General features: G+C 39.3%; 1 protein-coding gene across 1 annotated transcript in view; it reads left to right on the top strand.

The window, feature by feature from the left end:
- The first annotated feature begins 3,193 nt into the window (after positions 1 to 3,193).
- pnocb (prepronociceptin b) overlaps positions 3,194 to 24,164 on the top strand; it is a 37,827-nt gene continuing 16,856 nt past the window's right edge. Inside the window, exon 1 of the mRNA XM_050058880.1 lies at positions 3,194 to 3,305. The gene's annotated coding sequence lies outside the window, so the exon portion shown is untranslated. The remainder of the gene's footprint in view (positions 3,306 to 24,164) is intronic.

Here is a 24,164-nt window from a genome sequence, read left to right as displayed (position 1 = left end):
TGACATAAAGTTATTTTCATGAATATAATAACCCTCATGGCACTGGGCCCAGCCTATAATACCTCAACAATTACTGGATGAACTACCATGGCATGCTGGGCAGGCTTTGATGGTCCCCAGAGGATGAATCCTAATGATTTTAGTTTTCACTTACCCACTTATCTACTAGATTAATTGGCACAACATTTTGTAAAGACATCCATGGCTCTCAGCCCATGCCTAATGACTCTGATGATGCCCTTGACTTTTTCTCTTGCACCACCCTGAGGTAGATATTTCTGGTTTACAGTCAAATCACTTGGCAACCATTTCATGCCATGAATTTGGGGATCAACCTCAAGTGGGCACATGCCAGTACTGATCACGCACTGGCAGCTTGTAAAACCAAAGTTAATGTGCTGAAATGCAAGCGAGCATGTCAGTTATCCTGAAAACAGAAATTACATTTGGCAAAAACTCCAACTACAGTGGCATGCAGAAGTTTGGGTACCCCTGGTCAAAATTTTGTTTATTGTGAACACTAAGGCGAAGATGAACTGATGAAGATAACACATTTTTTCAACATTTTAAGTGAAATTACTTTTTAATTCAATCTTTTCCAGTTTCTGAATTGGTGGTGCACTGTTCAACTGTTCAGTGACACCTGTACAAATATGACCTTCATGGAAGAGTCATCAGAAGAAAACCTTTCCTGTGTCCTCACTTCAAAATTGTCAGAAATTTGGGGCGTCGGTGGCTTAGTGGTAGAGCAGGCACCCCATGTACAAGGCTGTTGCCGCAGTGGCCCGGGCTCGACTCCAGGCTGTGGCCCCCTGCTGCATGTCACTCCCTCTCTCCTTCCCCCTCTCACACTTGTCTGTCCTATCAAATAAAGGCTAAAAAATGCCCCAAAAATATCTTTTGAAAAAATTGACAGAAATTTGCAAAGGAACATCTAAACAAGCCTAATGCTTTTTTGGAAACAAGTCCTGTGGAGTGATGAAGTTAAAACACTCTGGATGCAATGACCAAAGGTATGTTTGGAGAAAAAAAGCATGCAGAATTTTATAAAAAGAACACCTGTCCAACTGTTAAACACGGGGCTGGATCAATCATGCCTTGGGCTTGTGTTGCAGCCAGTGGCACGGGGAACATTTCACAGGTAGAGGGAAGCATGGAAAACAGTTTAATTCCAGCAAATTCTGGAAGCAAACATCACAGCACCTGTAAAAACGCTGAAGATGAAGAGAGGATGGCATCTATAACAGGACAATGATCCCAAACACACCTCAAAATCAAGAGGTGCAAGCTGAAGGTTTTGCCATGGCCCTCACAGTCCCCCGACCTAAACATCATTAAAAATCTGTGGCTAGACCTCAAAAGCTCAGTGCATGCAAGACGGCCCAAGAATCTGACAGAGCTAGACGCCTTTTGCAGGGAGAATGGGTGAAACCCCCCCAAACAAGAACTGAAAGACTCTTCGCTGGTTGCAAAAAGTGTTTAGAAGCTGTGATACTTGTCAAAGGGGGTGCTCCTAAGTGCTGAACATACGGTGTGTCCAAACCTTTGCTTCAGGCCCTTTTACTTTTGTTGTTATTTTGAAACTATGAAAGATCAAATTAAAAAGTAACCTTGCTTTAAGTATTGACGAAATGTGTCATCTTAAACTTTTTGCCTTTTGGAGATCAGATCATGTTCTACTTACTAAACTACTCACAGTAAATGAAATTTTGACAAGGGGTGCCCAAACATTTGCATGCCACTGTATGTATTGTGCAGTTTGCCACAAGTTTAAGAAAAAGAGGGATAAAAGTGGGTTGTTTTTTTTCGGAGGCACATCAAGTTTCCAAAAAATGTTGCTGGAGTGTCATAACAAGAGCCAACAGCATCTTGCCTGCATGGTGGCCAAGATGGCCAATGAAAACAGTTTATATGGGGGCAAGTAAAATTTGACTTGGAGTAGACTTAGTAGATATCTGACCCTCCTGCCTGACTGGAGAAGTGAAAAAAAAAAACAAAAAACAAAAAAAAAAAACGTGTTGAACCCTTCATTCATGTCCTCCTCAGAAAAACTTGAAATATCTTTGGTGATCTCTTACATCTAGCCCCATTATCAGGTTAAAATTTTAAATTGACTTTGGCTTATGACCAAATACTTGCAAAACTAATCATATACCCAGCCTCAGAGCTTTTTCACTGAAAACGGAGGCCTGCTGCAGCTGAAAACAACACTGAGAGCGCTGAGAGTGAGCCAAAACAGTAAAGTTGTGGGCCAGGCAGCTAAACGATTAGCTGAAACTTCCTCTAAAGCTTTGTAAAGCAGAGAGGAGCTGCACATGTTTAATTCTTTGTAGGTTTATCAGAATGAGAGACCTCTTTTATTACATTGTTTTCTCTTTGTCATTTGATAAATTATTATTAAAATATCAGTGATGTTTCTGTCTTCTGTATTTGCTTCATCTTCATTGCTATTCTTCTTGTTAACATCATCACCTTAACTGAACATGTTTTATAGACTGTACAGTAGCTTACAAAGGAAACTCTGGGGACGTTGAGACAGGTCTTGCTTTCATCCCCGAATCTCCTGCATGACTCATTCTACCCTCCTGTCTGCAGACCCAGGCTGGCTACTACTCTGTCCATCGACAGCCCTGCTCTACATTGTTCATTCTTTCATTCACATCATGAATTAAGTCTCCTATTCAGGTGTGCCATCACCACCAACAAAAAAGTGTTTGTTGTTTTTCTCTGACCCAACACAAACAACCTTATCGACCCATGATCATCTCCATGGCACTGTTTTTCTCACTTGTACTCAACTTGAATTTCTGGAGTAAACATCCAATTCGATGTGCTATTGTTCCCCTGACCTTGGCAGCGGGTTGGCGTCGAGGTTGTGGGTTTTATGGACACCTTAGACATAGGAATTCAGGAGCAATCTCACGGCGGATGATGCGTATTTTTAGAGTCCCATTAGTTGGCTCAATGAAGACGAAACCGGTGGCGTAGGCAATGCCTCCTACGTCAGCATGGGTCACGGGTTGTGTGTCTGTCCTGGGTTTGTGCGTAACAGAATGGGGGAATCCACCCCTCTCTCTAGCCCTCCTCTATGATGTGAATGGTGATATACAGGGGACAGGAAGGAGGGGGGAGAGAACTGGAGGGTTGAGCCAGGAGGGAAGGGGTGTGCCATTATAAGAAGCCTCAGAGGAGGCACGCGTTCAGTTGTTGAAACCCTTAGCCTAAGGATACGAGCTGAGCCACCAAACTCTCCTGAAACCACAGACGGAGGACTCTGAGAGAATATCTTTACGTCACAGACACAGGTAAGGAAGTACTCTAGTCTGACTTTTTTCATATGAGTGACAGCCTACCTGTGTGTATGAATGAATAAAAATGAGAAAAGACACTTGTTTAGAGATGAGAAAACAGTTAATTAGGAAAGGACTTGTTGGCTGGTGTATGCACAAACCACTGGCTAATAGATCCTGTGGGAATAGTGCTGTTTAAGGGCAACCACTGTGAGGATTCTGCCTCTTTCATTCCCCTTTTTTATTGAGTCTGTCATCTCTGCTTTGTCTGTTTCTGACTTTGCAATTTGGGACTTTGACCTCAGAGGTGGTTCTGTAAATAACCCTCCTTACCTGCAGTAATCTTTTTGTTTTTTTCCATTACTCTGATTGTCTCCCTGCGGCTCTAAAGGTAGCACAGTCACCGTCAGCAGTGCACACATCACACCTGATTATTACTTAATTAACACGTGAGAAAAGTCCCAGAGCGTGCTGAGGAAGCAGTTAGTCACTCAGTTGCACTTTGTATTGAGATAAACTAACTTTAATCTAACACAAGTGGACTAATAAAAAAAATATAGAAATTTATATAATATACAAATTATGATAAAACTTATCTTAGACTAAAAAGCACAGTTAAAATGCATAATTTTCACTAATATTGAAGCTAAATTGATCAAAATAGTACCAGTAGACATCAGTGAATACCACTCCAAAAGCAGCTTATCTATGGTTTGCTCTTTTGATTGATCATAGAGTATTATATGTCAGATTAAATGAATCACACAAAGGCTTCAAAAAAGCATTGACAAAAGCCATGTCATTCTTCCTGAAGCAGCTCCAGTTTCAACCCCTGAACAAGTGGGGTAAAAAAAAGCAGTAGAAGTGAATCAGTTGAACGGTGTTATTATGCTAAGCGCATGATAATGATGATTTTAATGATAATGGTAATGAATGTGCATAATCTTTTCCCATTATCTGTAAAGACGACACCGGCGCAGACAGGGGAGAAAACGGGTGGTTAATGTGCCATTCACAGATAAATGACTCCACACTGGGGAAGTGTTTGATGAAGAACGGAATATGTTTACAGGACTGAGTCACACACAGTGTTCTAGAGGTATATCAGACTAATAGGAATAATACATTTAAGGAAGTTAAATGGTGAGCGTCAACCCCATTTCTGTTGAGTTTTGTTTTTTGTATTCATTTTGTGTAAAAATGTAACTTAGCTTATAGGGGTTTCTGTCATTGTCGATAAAAATACTCCAAAAATCTATATTTAGGGACTGTTTATTATTTATGATGGGGGGAAGGGGTGGTGCAAAACAGGGGAGGCATATCAATTAATTTTTTAAGCACTGGGGAGGAACTTGTGATTTATATTTTTGCTTAGGGGAGTGACATACAACTTTAAATGATTTTATTTTGTGTTTATTCTAAACATCCTCTAAAACACAATCGTTAAAAATGTTTAAAAATTGCCAAAATATCACTGTTATCGTGGTCAGAAACTGTAAACTTGGAAATTATCATTGAAGTTTTCAAATTTTCATGTTCCTCCAACAAATCACCTTTAAGGAGGATTTGCATTTTGTTTAAGAATTTAGCTGTTTTTTTTTTTTTTTTGTGATAGCTCCCATGCTGTTTGCTTGTTGCACTGGCTCTAATACTGCCTACATTTGGTGCGAATATATAAAAAAATTCTACTTATTTATGTTGGAAGGGGGGTTATGTATTTCACCTTAGTCATTCAGGGAGGCTCAAGGAATTTTTTTTCTAACTTCGGGGAGGGTCAAGATAAATTAATCAAAGAAAGAAAGAAAGAAAGAAAGAAAGAAAGAAAGAAAGAAACAAACAAACAAGAACAACAATAAAAAAGAAACAAACAAATTCCCACCCCAGCTACCCCTCTCCTCTAATGAATAAAGTACATTCCCTTACATACTTGAGAGATCTCTAAATATTTGGTTGACTGAATTTGAGAAGACGAGTTGAATCATTACAAAATTACCTCTACTTGTCTTCTGAAATTAAGCCAACTTAAAATTTCAAGGCAGCCCAGATGGAAGTTAAAACAAATTGTGTCTTTTAGTATCATACAAGGATACATTAATACTAATCTAATTTTTGTAAATCTAATTCTATATTTCTAAAATTGGTTTAATATAATCATACATCACATTGTTGGCAAAGAATTTCATTTGCAGTGTATTTATTTTGTTGTGGTAGCTTTGCCAGTACATCATGAGCCTTTTATTCTCTAATCAGCTAATAAAAGCATTTAAGATTTCTGCTGCCTGCACTGAGATTGAACTGATTACACTGTTTACATGGCTTTTTTGGCCTCTCTGTCAATATTCCTTAAGACTGCTTGCAGTGTTATACATGCACAAATCCTCTTCGTGATCAGAGAATGATTTACTTAGGAATATAAAGTTACCAGATATTCCCCGATCTGTTGCCCCCCCACGCACAAGCATTTTGCAGCTCATCACTTTTTTCGCAGCTCCACTGTCCTCACCTTCATAAAAGTAGGGAGCTTGTCTAGCGGTGCTGGATTGCTTTCCCCTGGCTCCATGTCCAATGGATTAGTGCAGGTGTCAACGCAGCTTAACAGCAACCAGATCAATGATGACACCATGTCAGCTGCATAACACTCTGCAGAATTTCAGCCGTGCAGTCTGGGGCTTGTGGGGAGTAACACTGCAGGACTGAGGGCATTGTTAAATTGCATTATTAAAACCTTTGTTGTCCAAAAGTCAAGAGCTAATTGACAATCAACATTTTTCATCAATGCCTGATTTCAGCATCATGAAACATTCTCCTTTCTGTCAGTGCATGCTATGTTCTTTCCCAGTCTTATAGACGTGTGAGAAAATAGCCCACAATAACTTTGGGGAATGATGCGGGAACAAAGAGTCAAGATTCATGGAAATGCAATTTTCAACAGCGTCCACCCTTTTTCTTTTAAAGCACCCATCACCCACAGACTCCCACACATCTAATCCTGTGTGACAGTTTATCAGCCAAATCGAAAGGCGGTGTGTCTGCACTGCACTCTGCTGCACTCTCTTTCTCAGTGTGCTATCATCCAAGTTGGACTGCATGGGGAGAATATTATTTTGGGGCTATTAAGACATCTTTATGGGGACTCAATGAGATGATTGTTGGTGTGAGTTCACCAGTATGAAAGACATATCTGAGACTGGGAATGATCTACCCTCAGGTGCAAATATGTTCCCAATTAAAAGAAACCCTGGGAGTACAACTGATGGAAACAATAGTAATGACATGCTCAGTTGATCTGATATGATATGAACATAAAGAGCATCATATCTCCACTTAATGTTTGTACAAATGTGTATGTGAGAGTTTTATCTGTGCGGGATACGAAGAGAAAAGAGGGGCAGTTTATCATATTTCCACTCAATTTGTGTGCTCCACAGTCTACATGAGATAACATTTCCCAAAGAACAAAAGCAATGCAAGATAAAGGTACCGGAAGTGTGATTCTTCTAGTAGATATGACGATAAGACAAAGATAATTTGAGAGATTAAAAAGTCTCTATTGCAGGTGATGGTACTTTATCACAATCCTCTTCATATGCTTTAATTTAGCTGCATATACAGCATCATCCTGACCTCTTCCACTTTTATGATCCTTACAGTCTGTCACTCCTGCTTCTATGTGACAGTAACTGCCTTTGAATGCAGGTAACGGGTACAATCATGAGATCTGATGCAGCTGTTGGAGACACATCTAAATTGGATTAAGCGCTTTCTCTTGGATGAGTCATTTCGGGATCTGTCCTGTGAGGAAGGGCACAACTGCGAGTGCACCTTTCTCCTGTCGCTGCTCCTCTAAACTGTCCACTGCGTCACCCGCTGTTTATCTGTGGCTGCGCAGGCTGGATTTACGCTGCTGTGTGAGAGATGATCCTGTGGCTGTGTGTGTAAATCCTCCTTAAACTGAAGGTTTTTCAAAGAGTTACTTATCTGTGTTTTGACAGGACAACAGCGGTCATGTCTGGTGTTGATTTAAGTGGTGGTGCATGATTCTTGTGGTTTTCCCTGGGATTCTGTGTAAATTTTGAGTTCAAAGAAGAATCAAGGTAATGTTGAGGAACATTGTTTGGAAGGCCATAAGTGTGGTTTCAGAAGTGAGGGGGCAGTGAAGTTTAGTTTCCTTAATGGATACATAGATGATGTTGCTTTCCTACTGATGTTGCTCTACTACACACAGCACAGCGCTTCACTGTTTTCTCTTTCAAAGAACAGTGTGTCAGATTTAGAGGGATTTAGTGACACCCAACGGTGATAATTGCACATTACAACCAGCTGAAACTTCTAGTTAGAATTCCTTCAGTCTTCATTTCATTGTTTCTGTTTTTTTTTTTTTTTTTTTTTTACAAGGAGCTGAATTATCTGCAGAGGTCTCTTCCTCTCCAAAACAAATGAACCAGACGATTTAAACTGGTAGATCTATAAAAACAGACTTGATAGGAGGAACTTTGACCCAGGCTTACAATCATTTTGGAGACGGAAAACTGGCGATGCAGATGATGAGTTGGAAGCCTGATTATGGAAATTTTTGAATATTTTTTGGTACACGCCATTTCTGTCTTTTGTCCATATGTACATTTTTTGGGAAGGATGCTACGCATTGTTTTATAAATGAGAGCTATGGTGATTTAAACCACTAAAATTACTGAGTGAAGCAGTTTCATGCTTCAAATCAGTGTTTCTCCAACACTTATCACAGAGGGGCTGCTAACTATGGTGGCTGATGCGAAAAAGGGGCTAGCCTTATCCAGAGTCAGTCACTGGTTTGTCCATTCACGGTTACTGTAGAAACATGGCGGTGCAACATGGTGATCACTATAGACAAGGATCCACTCCCTGTGTAGATATAGACAGCTCATTCTAAGGTAACAAAAATATGATTCTTATTTTCAGGTGATTATACACGAAAGAAAGCACACTTATTATATTACATTCCATTTCTGCTAATATATCCCCCTAAACCCTACACGCTGGACTTTTAACTGATACACAATTTTAGCATCTTTTAAGAGAATATTAAGTATAGAAGACATATTACACAAAAACTAAGTGTTTTTTCAGGCCCAAAGCATGTCTGCAAATATTTCAGTCTTCATATAGCCTGGATGACCTTCACCAATAAGATGGGGCAGCCTGTGCACCGGTTATATTGATTGTTTAAGAGCTGTATATTTTCATTAAGTATTTTTGTTCTATTTTGTCTATCTGTTTTTGGGGGAGTAAATAAATAAATACAAATTTTCAGATTTTCAACATATTACTGAACACCAAAGATAACCCAATTCCCTTTTGTTTCAATATAAACCCAACTGGAAGAAAAAAAATGTCAGTGCATAGAGTGAAACACAAAGAGAAACTTGACTAACACAGTGTGATTTCCATGAAGAAGGCCTTCTGTCTAAATGATCATATACCTTTGGTGGAGTTGGTGATGCCAAATTTTTTGGAAAGGTGTAAGACTTGTATTTTGGTCAAGTTGTCACAGTTCATGTACCAAAAGGACCTCATTTTTGCACAAAGCCAGGTCCAGTGTAGGACCTTTGTGCCACATCTGAGGCACATTTCAGGTCGAATTTATAACATCTGGTGGATTTCTGTTACACTTTGGGCAGCAGAATAAGCATAAAAAACATCTCAAAATAATTCAGTTAGGGTTGGATTTTTAAATAAGTTTATTGAGTACAGTGTATTTGCAGGCAATCAGAAAGTCATGTCAAGAGGCTGGCCTGATGAGTCACCACATGATGAGCACGAATATGCTGCAGGGAGCCTGGTTTACAAGACACAACTCATATAAGGTTAACAGCCCTTTGCAATGTTGATTGTATTAACAACTGCAGTAAAAGTGGTAATAGAAGTGTTTTAAAATCTTGTTTCTGCGTGCAGCTCTTCCATTTTCTAAACCACTTATTTTGTTGAAGGGTACAAGGAGCTAAAGCCAATCTGGCAAAGGCAGAGGACACACTGCACAGGGTAGCCTGTCACCATTTTAAGATAAACAGCAGTAACTATTTAGATTGCTAAAGAGCTGAGAATGACAGAGGAGGCCATGAACACAGAGAAAGTCATTATGAAGCTGTGAATTGGACCCACACTTGTACATGATTGTGATGTTTACCAACAGAATCCCTTGTCACAAATGAATCACACCGAGTTTCTGTACATTCTGTACATTCAATTGCAATCCCATCCAAAATAACCAAAACAACATATTTTATAACTTATTTAATTTTAGTGGACCAGTATCCACCCATACAAATAGTCCTCTAAGATATCAGCCTTAGAGATGTCTGACTCCACCAAAAAACAGCAAACAGCAATAAACATGAGCAATAAATAATAATAATAATAATAATAATAATAATAATAATAATACTAACAATAACATCAACAACAATAGCGGCTTAAGCAAATATTGCATTGCAAGAGTGAATATAGGAAAAACAGCTTAAATACACTGTCAGTCTCTGGTCTGTCCTCCAGAGCGTGCTGCCAAAGTGCCTTGAGAAATCGCTTAGTTTACCGTTTCCTCGTCCCTTGGATACTTTTCCTGCCTATGAGAACATATGTAAAGATGTGGACATACACTTTAGGTGTCAACCTTAAATTTGGCGATCTGCTTTCCATTAATATAAATCTGACGGCACGCACTTATCACACTGTTGGATTGACTTCGTTTACTTCTGTTGGTGGTAAAGACAATCAAAACAGACTAGCCGACAGCATGCCATGAACGTGAGATGACGTTTCACGGCCAAATCAAATAACCAATCGGAGGAGAGCCCTTCTAGCCAATCAGAAGTGGAAAAGGCGGTACCTTCCCCTACCATCCTACGAAAAAAAATATCGCTGCCAGGAGGGCACTTTAGCGCGCGTTTTGGCTCCCAAGAGGGCACTTTAGCACGCGTTTTGGCTCCCAGGAGGGCACTTTAGCGAGCGTTTTCAACAATTGGGCCACTATTGTTGTTTGTAATATTGATGATCAAATTCTCGTTATTACTATTCAACTGGTCATCAGTCACCTGAATGTGCTTTCATCTGTCATTGTGACTTCTGACAGCTGCCAATGAGCTGTCAGACATCTGTCAATGAACTGTCATCTGTTTGTGGCTCAGTCAATGTGATGAATCATCAGCTGGGCAGAGAATTGTGGGTCAGAATAGCCAGAAAAGCATGCTGGCTTGCATACTGCAAAGTCGGACCAGATGTAGTAGAACATCGTGGTATTTTTGGCATACTGCATTTGACATACTATGTATTGGGACACACTAAATCTTTTGCTGGTTACTATATAGTGTGGTAGTATGGGGATTGGAACACACAGCTTGTGTTTCCCTCATTATGCCAGTCCCGCCTACTCAAGCTTTGTCTTGTTCTTTTGATTAGTTCTCTACGTAATATACCTGTGTTTCCCTTTTGTTCCTTGTCAGTTCATTGGTAGTGTTTCCTGGTATTGCAGCTTGGTTTTTGCTTCTTGTCTTGGCTTCTCTTGTTTCAAGCAATCCAGTTCTGTTTTGCTTTAACTGCCTTTTCCCAGCATTGGGTAATAAATATTATTGTCTTCAAGGTCCCATTGCTGTGCTGTTGCTTTTGCACTTGGGCTCACCTGCCTGCTATATCCATGACAGATCATGTTTTGGGTATGTTTATTCTGTAACATTAATGTAACGTGACATCAGTCTATAACAATTACATACGGTTACATAAATTACAGAACGTTTCCTTAACACACAACACATTCATACTCCGACCTTGTCACATATTGAGCGTGGTCATGGATTTTCCACATTGACATATGATGTTCAAGGTACCCTGGGTGCGTTGATTGTTGACGTTCTGGGATGCTGTGTCAGCTTCAGCCAAAATAAATGCACTATGTCTGTAGAACACCGTGAATTGATGTTTTTTCCTTCAATAGCAAATGCACATGGTTATGTTTAGCCAACACACGCATGTGGTTGGGTTTAGGACAAAAGAACAGGGTTTGGCTTTACGTTCATACAGGAAGCAATCACCTGCAATCCGGGTGAAAGTCAGTGGTTGTTGGATCAATCCACCACCCTTCCCACCCACTCTATTCGGAATTTTGCCCCCTTAATTTACGTTGTTGTCTGGGCGCATTTCCCCCTCACGCCACTGAGCACCATTACAGAATTACGACAACTGGCTGCATATCATGTGTGAAGGGACAGCTTTTTTTAGTCTGTGTCTGATGCTGGAGTCACTGACCAAGCGCCGGTATTCGATGACTTCAGAGTGAGACCTGGTTGTAAAACAACCGTGATTTTTGGTTTCACATGGGATACGAACTGCTGTCTCCTGGGTCAAAGTTGAGTTTTTTCGATCCATACACTTACCCTCCCTCCCACCCTACGTGGACTTTCTCAATCTTTATACCACATAAGTTGCTTTCAGCCTCAAGTATTTCTGCAGATGGATTCACATCAAAGTTAGTTAAAAGCTTAATGCATCTCATAAAGATGCTAAAGGGTGCTTTAAGTGTTGAAATTACACGCCGAGGGGTGTGATAATGCATCGAGATTTGGCACTCTGGGGATGAGAACTGGCTGATAATTTCTAGGAGACTGGATTGTACTTGCATAGAGTTTTGTAATCTTAAGTGAAATAGGGTCCGTTAACCAAAATTACAGGAAACATACGTTATAATTTACCTTTAGTGATCTATAGTCATGGAGATTACTCTGCTTTTATTTGCTCAGATGTCTGTCTCTGCCCTGTCTGCCTGCATCACAGTACATTGGATGTGAATGAAAATTCATTTGTTGCACTCACAGAATTAAAAAAAGGCGATATAACATTTCAACAGAAGCATCTTTTCAAGACACAATGTCCCTGTTAGCGTGGACAATCTGTAGACCTCGGTGTCAACAGTTTTCAGGAGCACTACCTTCTGCCAAAGAAACAGTCCTGATGAGAGTGGCTTGTGGATTATCCAGAGTGACTGGGGCAGCATTGATGGAAAAAGATGACCCCTCTTCTTTCTGTTGATTTTTTTTAGAAGTGCTTTTTTTTATGAGCTTCACAGACAAAATTCCATTTACCCCCCTTTGTATTAGAACTGTGTGAGTCCTTAAAAAGCTGAAAATCAAAACAAAACAATCTTCAAACCACTGGAGATTTTTTTCAGTCATTTGAGTAAGCTATCCCTTTAGAAGAATAGACTGTATTGATTTCATACTCTCAAGCATTCCGAGAAATGTATCAGAGACAGACTGGAGAAACTATGAATTCTGAATCAGTATTATGAGGCTTTCTCCACTCTCTGTTCACACACTAAACCACACTTTATTGATCCATTATCTCAGATCAACGCATTTTCAACAAACGATTACAAGCAAGTGTCGGGTGATAAAACACTCATGAATCTCCTCAGGTTATAGCGAATTAATCAAGTGCCATTAATGGCCCATGAGATGTAATAGGTAGAACAGGAATTTTAATCATCCTCCCTCTTACAAAGTGACCACATCTTCATGCCATCCATCTCTGGTGGCTCCTGGCTCCAGCTTGGCCTTAATGAAGGGGAGTTAAGATCTACACATCGCTGGAAGAGACAATAAGTCATTAAAGATAAAAGATCCCAGCTGTAATCCACAGATGAGGAGATGAGGGAAAGATGAAGAGGAAGAAAGGGAGTGTTGAGGCAATAACGGAGCAACAAGAACAGGAAAGTGGATGCAAAAGTGGGAGCATGAAGGAAACAGAGAAAGACCTCTGGGTTATCTATGCATTAGCAGACTCCTTTGTGTTTTTCAGCTTCATGCAGACGACTAATGGATGAGATAGAGTGAGTCAGAGCTTTGTCAGAGACGAGCACAGAGCTTTTCTTCTCCCCTGCTCACATTCATGACACCTTGGCCTCCTCTCCACCCTTCATTAAAGCCAATAATGCTAATTTATCCCACCGATGGCTTTATTAATACACTTCGCTTTGCAACTTTGTACACAGTGCACAGGCGGCTGCATCCCGCTCTCATCATTCTCGTTAGCTTTCTCTAGAGAAACAAAAAGCTCTTTTTTAGGGACTGCACGAGAAGTACTGGCATTAAGAGGGGGAGAGTGAGTCTCATACTTCATTGTATTAAAAAGCATTAATATTTTGTTTGTACCCTCTCCTTGATATGGGGAAAAAATCCAGCCACTCAACATTAATCCAGATTTTCCTGCTCTTATGTATTTCAGACTCGGAAGCAAAATGTACTCGGTAAACAAAACCGAATGCATGAGTCATTTTATGAATGCTCTGATTGCTTCCTGTGTGACTCAAATGAAAAAAAAAACATTTTATCTTGAAAACCTGTAACATTTTCAGGGCCTTAGTTAACTCTAATGGAGGCATAAAACAGTAGATTTTTGGAAAGAACGTGGTAAAAGCATTCATTTGTGCAAGATGGAAAGACTCATCTAAAAGTAGAAGGACATCAGGCCCTTCATTAGAGTCCATTTTCTTTCGGCTTTCATGCCAGTGTTCATTTAGAAGGGCAAGGTTGCTTATATTTGTGAATGATGAAGATCTATTTTCAAATGCATCTCTTACTGTAATGACCTCCCAGCCTCATGGTTGGATTCTGCTGTCTTGGCTGTCTGGGGGGGAAAGCCTGCTGTGTAGGGGCCTTCCTCTCCCTGTGACCACTTTATCCATGTATAGTACATCATATATCAGCCTTCTGCACCCAATCAATTGCTAACTCTGTCACATAGATTATGCAAATGATATGAAATGGTAAAGATAGTTGAAATAGTATGCAAATTTATAGGCAAGGGTGGCTAAAATGGACCGCTGGCAATATCAAGACCAAGAACTGTGTCATTACAGAAATCGAGCAGAGAGAGGAGTGTGTAGGGCCATGGCTCAAAGTGTCACACATGTGAAAGACAGAGATTCAATCTGAAGTTATTGAGATATGGAGAAGCTGTGACTCTTTCTGACCCCCTGGTTGTTAGGAGCTCCTGGGCACAATAATCCATGCATGCCAAAGACAGTGTGATAACCAAGACATACCGAGACAAGGTACATTTAAAAAATGTCAACCACTACACATTACTGTTTAACTATGTCAACGTAAACACTCCAAAATTACCTTTTTGGGTAACTTGTGTCTGTATGTTCAAAATAAGATGTAACTTTTCTAATCAAATAATTGTACTCCCAGTTAAAGGTCCAGTGTGTAGGATTAGCATAATGTATTCGCAGAAATGGAATATGATAATCATAACTATGTTTTCATTAGTGTATAATCACCTGAAAAATAAAAATCATTGTGTTATCTTAGAATGAGTCGTTGATATCTACACTTATTAACATAGGCCTTTGACAGCTAGTCTGTTTATCTTGCTGTCTTATTTTGTTTGTTTATCTGTTTTGTTTTGTTGTGTTTTTTGTTTTTTTGTTTTTTCTGTAAAGCGTCATTGGGTCTGTTGAAATGCACTATATGAATATAAGCTATTATTATTATTATTATTATTATTATTATTACATAAGTTGGTCCTCTTCCACAGAGTCTGTTATGTTGTTCTACAGTAGCCGATGGTTTAGTGTGCTCAGATGCAACTTTCTGGCCGAGACATCCCAATGAGATGCATTGCAGCAGGGGCTCTCTTCACCGCTAGTTCTCTAACATCAGTTTGATGTGTCTGGCTAGTCTGGGCCTTTACACATAAGGCACCTTACATCGTCTGTATGAGATGCCCTGGGCTTTCAAGTAACTCCAATTTAATCCTGTCCACGGCAATAATGCAACAATGTCCTGAGCAGGGTGGGTGGGACAAACACGCAATGGATTTTCGCCTCAGAGACTATTGCTTGTGTCCATTGTGAAACAAAATGTCAACAGTTGGAGTTCCGACTTGTAAACTCGGGGCAAATCTATCCACCTTGATTTCGCGAAGATGTAGTCATATGATGTCAGACATCAATAGCAGCAACTACGGAGGTGCACACTGTAAATGGTAAACCATCCACTAAAAGGCAATGTAAGGTGTATTTGCCTGTGTTTAATTGAGATATCAAATACTATCATATAGTAAATTCATGTACAGCATGTAAGTTGATTGTGTTATTAGGCAGCTGGTTACAGTAAACAATATCTGAAAGTTATCCTCTCTGCACAAACATTATTCAGAAAAAAAGTTAAAATTGCCAAAAAATGTAAAAAGATAAGGAAATATACAACATTTACTGCAGATGATGAAGCTAGACATGAAAAAAGTTAATGAGGAATGTTTATTTATGTCACTTGTCTTCATTAAAATTACTCTCTTTTTTCCTCCTCTGTTCCATTTATGTACGCATGGAGACTGCACTGCCAAGAGTTAATTTGTGTTTGTCATGGTCAGCCATGTTTGGCTTTGTGCACCTGGAGTGCTTGGTGGCCGAAGTTGGAAATTTCAGCTGGGTTATTCTGACCTCCGACTTTGAGTGAATAACAACATTATGTGTCAGGCCTAAGCTGAGATAACCCTGGTGACATCATCAGTGGACTTTTTTCCGACTTTGAAAGCTCCTCTACAGCCACAGGAAGTATTATAAAACTGTTCTAACAGGCTGAATATGTAGTGCTCCATATGATGAGTAAACTCAACTTAATGTGTAAAATTTGTGGAGTACCCCTTTAAAGGAAGTACTTCAGTAGAACAAGATGTGTTTTTAGAACAACTCCAATAATGCCCCCATATATGTGTAAATGATTTGGAGTGGCACTACATGACTTGATTCTGGGTTCTTAAAAGGGCTTTTATTTTGTATATAACTGTATGATTATACTCTGCTGAAGACAAAACATTCTCATTTATAATCAGTCACATTGTTGTAAAAGCAGGGATTCAGTACGTTCTTTGAGCTTGTGTTCATTTATCCTCTGTGAAAGCAAAGACAGCAGCTCACATTCACCTAAACGGATCATTGCTTGACTCTATATGCTTTTCCAGTTGGCTGCACCAAATCTGAATTTGCTGGAATATAAACGGAGGCATGCTGGCCATTTGATTCCAAAAATGAGACACAAAAATTGAAACTTGCCATACGCAGTGCATCATACCAAAGCTATGACTGCAGCTAGACCTCAGAAATGCACAGCGTGAAAGTGGTCATCAATACTACTGCTTAAAACATGTTCAATGTGGCAACTTATGCGCAAGGCTGTTAATGGGGTGTATGAGTGTGACGTGCTGTCTGGGGACAAGAGGTGCGCAAACAGATTTGAGCAAGTAATAAATAACAACTGAGCAAGTGCACTCACTTTAACCCATCCTGTGTTAACAAGTTGACCAATACAAACCATTACAACCAGCTCACTATTATACCCACTACAAACATCTCAAGGCTGCAGATTGATGACTATGTAGCCCATTAACACTTAATATCCTTGTCAATTGTTTCTCACTAACAATAATGGCTTCCATTCAAAAGAGAGATGGCAGCAGACGATTGCTTGGTAACTCATTCCCTGAGCCTTTAGAAAGATACTCTGCTGCCAATTCATCAGAGGCTACATGTGGCTAAATAAATGCTCATTCAACATTTCTCCTGGCTGATTAAAACGTAGGAATAAATGCATCTTAACTCATTATGGACATGAAATTGAAATATGTTCCAAATTTCCTGGATAAATTTAATTGACACAGGTCTGCACTTAAATGGAACTCATTTGAAAAGTTTATCTTATGCACGTGTCTTCATCGACTGGGTATTAATTCTTGATACATTTGGTATTGATCGAAATAATCCAGTGCCAAATAGGATGATCAAGATGATACCTGCACTGGATCCTTTTTTGCAGGAGAGGTCTGATCCTTGACCATCCCTACTCTCAGCTGGATCAGCAAATATTCTGTTGCTGCCATTTCCAGAGCCGCTCTCCTCCCAGCAAACAAACAGTCAGTTCACTGTCTACCCAGTTAGTACGAGCTAAAAACAGCAGCGGCTAACATCTGCCACTAAGCCGTTAAATGGTCCCAACAAATTCACACTGACACTGAAATGTCTCGACTTTGTCTTTAAACCTCTTAATAACCATTAGGTAACATTAGAAGTGTGATGCTTACAGTTAGTCCTGCCACTGTGTGTGTGTGTGTGTGTGTGTGTGTGTGTGTGTGTGTGTGTGTGTGTGTGCGGCCAGGCAAACTCATTGACCTCATGCTTCCATCCGTCCTTTATGATGGTATAGACACAGCCAACAGATGGCACTAAAGGGTGGAGTCAAAAGTTTTACACAACAACAAATGAGGAGGTTGTGGAGGAGGTCTTAAGATAAACCTTTTTACAGAGGCAGCGTTAATGGCGGTGGTCTGTGAGGTCATAAAACACATCACAATATGTGGACGGAGCATTAATTTCACAATATTACTGATTCTTTCTGTTCCACCTTCTTTAAAAATGTATTTTGTTGTGTCATATGGTTGTATCTCGCTTCTGTACATCTGTACGACATCTATTGCATGTCTGTTCGTCCTGGAAGAGGGATCCCTCCTCAGTTGCTCTTCCTGAGGTTTCTACCGTTTTTTCCCCCGTTAAAGGGTTTTTTTGGGGAGTTTTTCCTTATCCGCTGCGAGGGTCCAAAGGACAGAGGGATGTCGTATGCTGTAAAGTCCTGTGAGGCAAATTGTGATTTGTGATATTGGACTTTATAAATAAAATTGATTGATTGATTGATTGATTGATTGATTGATTAAACTATGCTACACCACCCCCATGATCTCTGGTGGTTCATATATGTAAGCTTTCAGAAAATGTGCACAAATATGGACAAAATGAACACAGAGCACAGACGGAAGACTCCATCAATCTCTGTCTCCATCTCCATATCTAACGTTGAGCATAAATGAGCCCTAAGGGTAATTTTTTTAATCGTACCCTGCACTACTGACTAGAGGGGCACTCAGTCCAGGCCAGTGGTCCAGTCTTCTATAATATAAAAATCTGCAAGTGCAACCACTATACATGTCTGGATATACAGTATTTCCAGAACTACTGGAATGATATCAACATATGGTTGTGCTCAGCTGAAGCCTCACAATCTCACTTGTGCATTTATTATGTACTTGTGTGCCAGAGGATTACCATTACCTGGATTTTAACATGTATGGCATTTATTCCACCTGAGCCACATGCAATGCTAACAAAAGTAAAACATAATTTGTGGAGCCCCCTGTGATTCGGATCTGCTTGAAAATGTTATGAATTCTTACTTGGCCCATATCCTTTCACCAAGTTTCATGAAAATCGGACCAACAGTTTTCCACAGTCCTGCTGACAACCAAATGGCACTAAAAACATCACCTCTTTGGCGGAGGTAAAAATACTATAGAAACAAGTGTTAGAAAATACTGAAAACAGTTTTGTTAAATAGAAATTACATTTCTAAAGCTTTTTAAGAGGACATATGAGTTGTGTGCAGGACACTGATAATGTACCTCAGATGATCTGATGTGTTCCCCATATTTTTCAGCTAAAAGCTTAGATCACAATATTCTAATATGAACCTGTAAATGTGTTGAGGCAAACAAATGGACATCCACTGTCACATTATAAAGCTTCTGACGGACACTGCACGACTTTTCATTCATCAACAGTGTTGACAAAAAGCTCACAGTGTTCATAGTAATACATTCTGGTGGAATATTATCAGTGTATGAGAGGCACATCTTTGTGATGCTCGAAAGTATCCAGGGCCTGCATCATCACTTAACGCTGTGTTGCTTTACTCATTTGTTCAACTTACTTAGTAGGGGCCACTTAAGGGAGAACATAATATCAAATGGGCTTAGTCAGCAGGCTAGCAAATGATCATTGCACAAAACATTTCAGCAAGGCAAACAAACAGGTCCCTCTAATGATTTCCCATAAAGCCATTTATATATTTCTAAATGGACCAGAGTCACACACGACCTGTTTCACATGCTGCTGACTACGAGTGGTAATGTGGTACAGTGGAACTGGTCATGGTGTGCTGGTTCCTACTCCTTTATTTATTTTTACATCAGTGTGCCCATCAATACGACACCCAATATGTGTACTGTGAAAGATTTTCATTCACTCTCATCAATATGATGTCTTTACTGAGGGGCTGCGGTGTTACCGGCTGTGACTTCTACCACTTGTCTTCGTCTTCATAACACATGTGAAAACATTACATATGTTATGTAAATTCCATTTGACCAGATGTGTGGGTCAACAGGACACTGAAAACATTTTCAGTCTTTATTGTTCCATATCATTGTTTGTAACATTGTAAATGTAGATTCCATTTACAAACTAGGCCCCTTATGTATTATCCAGCTGTCGTTTATCCTCATTTTTTCATCTTCCAGCTTTGTTGTAATTGTAGTAATAATGGTCACACTCATGTCTAGACATAACTACTGGGGTCCCAAGGGTCAGTATCAGGTCCAAAACTATTTTGTACAAAAATGATATGTTTTTGGTGTCCAGAAGACAACAGACAGCACCAATGCTCTTTGTTCTGGGGAAAATGTGCAGCAGCTTTTGGAGGAGGTCACAACAGAAATTGAAATTTGAACAAAACTAAATTTATGTTGTTTGGAAACTGCAGCACAGACACAGAAGTACTGATGATGATTGATAATGTTAGTGTGGTAAGAGTCTATGAAACAAAATCTGCTGGAAACCTCAGATCAGTTATGTAAAAATGAAGCTGGCAAAGAGCATTGCAGTTCCGAGGAAAACAAAACACATAGTGGAGCATAAATCACTGCACATTCTGTATTCATCACTTGACTTACTGTGTGGAAGTTTGGGGCAAGACTTACAAAAGCAATTTACAACCATTATACAGCCTTCAAAAGAGAGCAATCAGGACAGTACACAATGTGGGGTAGAGGTAACACATGAACACACTGTTTTAAAGTCACATGCATTGAAATTTTTTAGATCTCGTCAATTTAAAACTGCCTTAATAAATAATCTACTTCCAGGCAACATTCAAAAAATGTTTTGTGACAGGGAGGGGGGTTATGCTAATATCTGTAGAAATCACAACTACACAATTATCTAAACATGTTCGCAATCAAAAATGAATAGAACATTTTTCCTGGAGTTTAAAGACACAAAAAGAGTCATCTTAAATTTAGCAGTGTGTAGCAGTAAGCAGTTCAGTAATCCAGTTAAGCAATACTAAGGGATTGTCTTCTTTAAAAATCATCAAAATTACACCATCTATAATGGCCAGAAAATGTAAAAACAGAAGTTATTGTTGGATTTTCAAATATCATTGGACACATCATGTGTGATGAACGCTTCCTTCAGGAAAAAACTCATAACCAAATCTGAGCTTAAGATATTTAATCAAAAACACTTTATTCTACAATCCATTTAAAATTTGGCCAAAAATAAACCATTTGCACAGACTAACCAGCATGTACAATGAGTGAAAAACCAAGGCTTTCTTCAACTTCATCTTCAACTTTTTTTTACAACAACAATTTTTAACTTTCAAACATCAAAGGATATGTTTAAAAAATTCTGATAACTAATTTATGGTGGAGGGAGCTTTATGCCTTTCCCCCAGTCACTCAGGAAGGCTCAAGGAAAAATATTTGTAGCCTCTGGATGAACAAAAAACACAAACAAAGTCACACCCTAGCCACCCCCTCCTCTGATAAGTAAAGAACAGTCCCTCATTTTATAACTATCCATAAAGATGGTCATATAAAATTCACTGCTTTAGTGTGGTATACAGAGTTTTTAGCAGGTATTCAAACAGTTAATCCAATAATATGATTTATCTTGGGCAATAGTTATAATATTTATCAGGGGGGATTTTTAAATATGCTCAAAATAACTCCCTAATAAGTGATTAAAAAATATAAAGGAAAAAAATTTGTTATGCAATGAACAGCAACCATGCAACTTCGTCTGGAACAGTCATCAGCAAATGTAATCATCATCATAAATATCCTTTACAAATGGCCATCATTATCACTTCTGGATAGTATTATGGTGTACTGCAGTTCTGCGTGTGGATTGTTCAAGTTGTGTTGCGGTACCTCAGCAGAACGTTACTTAAGTCAATTGTTGTGGGTAGCTACGATCAAACACTGTACTGTTTCTCTGTTTCATAACTTTCAAATGTATTAAAAAATGGAAAACTAGAATATGACATTATGAGTGATGAGTTATGTCGGCTGTATCACTCTCGAGCGTTATAGTTTTTGTTAAGGATGAGTATGTTTTTAAAAAAAAAGGAAAAAAAAGTCATTTAAAAAAGCCATAGAATAGTGTCATACAAAAGCCAAAGTGTTTGCACTTTTCATGAGTGACCCTCCCTCATGCTTGCTCCCAAACTCAGTCATCAAAACTTTGAGAACCTCTGATCTAAGATTTTTGTTTCAAGAAGCATTAAAAATGTCATTTTTGCTGTTTAGTTATTAAGAATCTCTCCAGGCAGAAGTCCCCTGAGGGCTGGTTTAATTTAATCTAATATAATAATTTCATTTATTTATTTATTATGTTACGGGTCCTGTAATTTCTAAAACATGTATTTGGAAGAATTATGTAATTTGGTACTTATTACAGGGAAAATAGAGAGACAGTCCTGATGAAGTTGCTGGAGTTTAGCTGGTTTAATTAACTTAGTGACATTTGCTCTAGAATCAGCTGCTGAAAATGTAATACAAGTAAATATTTTGTCATTTATTTATTTATTCTTGGAAACTTTAATCTTGTAATATGTCTATATATATATATATATATATATATATATATATATATATATATATATGTAAAGAGTACTGCTTGCTTTGGAAACGCCAAGCAGACCTAGGATCTAGGTACCATGTCTGAAGGGTTACTTTTGGTTCCAAAGGTACCATACTGTACCATGTCTGAAGGGTTACTTTTGGTTCCAAAGGTACCATACTGAAAGTGTTTGGTGGAAACGGGATTTAAGATGCAGGCAGGAACAGCGTACATGGGATGTCATGACCAGTTGGCTTGCATAGATCCAGACTGACAAACTGGTGATGGCTAACCAACTGGACATCATGTTGATCGACAAACAACAGAAGAAGGCAGTGGCGATAGATGTAACAATTCTTAGTGACAGCAACATCAGGAAGAAGGAGCATGACAAGCTTGAAAAATACCAAGGGCTGAAAGAGGAGCTAGTAAAGATGTGGGGAGTAAAGGCAACAGTGGTGCCAGTGGTGATCGGAGCACTCAGGGCTGTAACCACCAACTGAGAGTGGTTCCAGCAGCTTCCAGGTACAACATCTGAAGTCTCTGTCCAGAAGATGGCAGTTCTAGGAACAGCTGAGATACTGCACAGAACCCTCGAACTCCGAGGCCTCTGGTACAGGACTGGAGCTTGAGGAAGACACACCACCCCCACTCCTATGGGGCTACCTTTAAAGTACTGACCCAAATAACCCAGTACCAAGTAGTATTAAAACTTCTACAGTCAAATGATTGATCCTTTTTGTACTCAGATCTAAGAAAAGATTATTTGTATGGTTTGTATTACTGCAAGCGTTCTTCGATGTAATACAACATGTGATAAGCCCACTAACACAGCAGCTGCTTACAACCCACACAGTCTGTGGTGTGGTGAATGAGAGTGATGAATTTACGGAGTTGGCATTTCAGCTTGCCAAGATGCCACCAAAACTTTTCAAAGTATGGCAATGTCACATACCTGTGGTGTCTGGTAGCATTTCACACAGCTGAATGTTTTTATCACATGATGGGAAGTAGAAAAAAGTTATCAAATGAGGTACTCTATTGGTATTGGTATCACTTTAAGGGTATTGGTCTTGGTACTTGAATTTTAAAATGATACCCAGCACTAGAGTGTATACCGGTCTGTAATTTCACTGGGGATTCAGTAGACTGTAAATATGTTATGGGAAAGTTCAAGCATTCTTAAAAGCTGCTATAAATTATCATCATTTTCAGTCACAGCAAAAAAGCTGTTATCAACCAGCTGGTGAAACAAAGTGGAGCAGTTAGCAGCTAAAGAGCCAGATAATTCCCTCTGGGGTTGGTAACTAAACAGACAGCCAAAATGAGAGGTAATTTCAGACACATTTGCCAGGTGGACACAAACACAACTCGAAATGAATGCTAATGCTGCTCCATATGAGTTAAATTAGCAAGTGTTTACTAACAAGTTTGCCATATCAACTTCAAAGACGATAATATCCCAGTGTTGTATTTACAGCTTGTTTCTGCTGCCCTCAAGTGGCAAAAAATGTAGTGCAGGTTAACAAGTTTTTTTTTTTTGTAAACAAACAAAACATAACAACACTATAAAACATTTTGAAAGCCAAAGTATTCTAAATACAGCATCATACTAAATAAAATACAGCCCACAATTAAAAGACAGATAACCGTCAGCTTGGTGTGTCAGGGCCTTTAGACAGGCATTGTGTCAGGGCTGTTACTACCTCTGCTTCCAGCTTAAAGGCGAGACAGCTCTGTCCCCTCATTTCATGATCATACCTTTCATACAGAACAGCAAGGTAGCATCACGGCACAATAATACCGCCTTGAACAGGTAGTGTAAAAGGGGCATTAACTCCAGCACTACAGAGTTCTATTGTAAAACCCCCTTAAGTTACTAAAATGTTTAAGAATAAATTAATAATTAATAATAATTTTCTAAAGTCATAACTGAGTAAGCACATAAAGGGCAGGGATATGTTGGTTCATCTTAACCATGCTGTTGGCTCATTAACCTGCAGAGGCCATATGTTTAGGTGGGGCAGCAGTCTGAGGGCAGAAGCAATCTATGATGTCCTGAGTGGCTGTGTCTTCTTTGTTATCTCAGTATTATTGGGTAATACAGTGGTGAG

Source organism: Epinephelus moara, chromosome 12, assembly GCF_006386435.1.
Source record: "Epinephelus moara isolate mb chromosome 12, YSFRI_EMoa_1.0, whole genome shotgun sequence".
NCBI classification, from domain to species: Eukaryota; Metazoa; Chordata; class Actinopteri; order Perciformes; family Serranidae; genus Epinephelus; species Epinephelus moara.
Note: the sequence above shows the minus strand (reverse complement) of the source record. Positions and strands in the feature narration are given on the sequence as shown.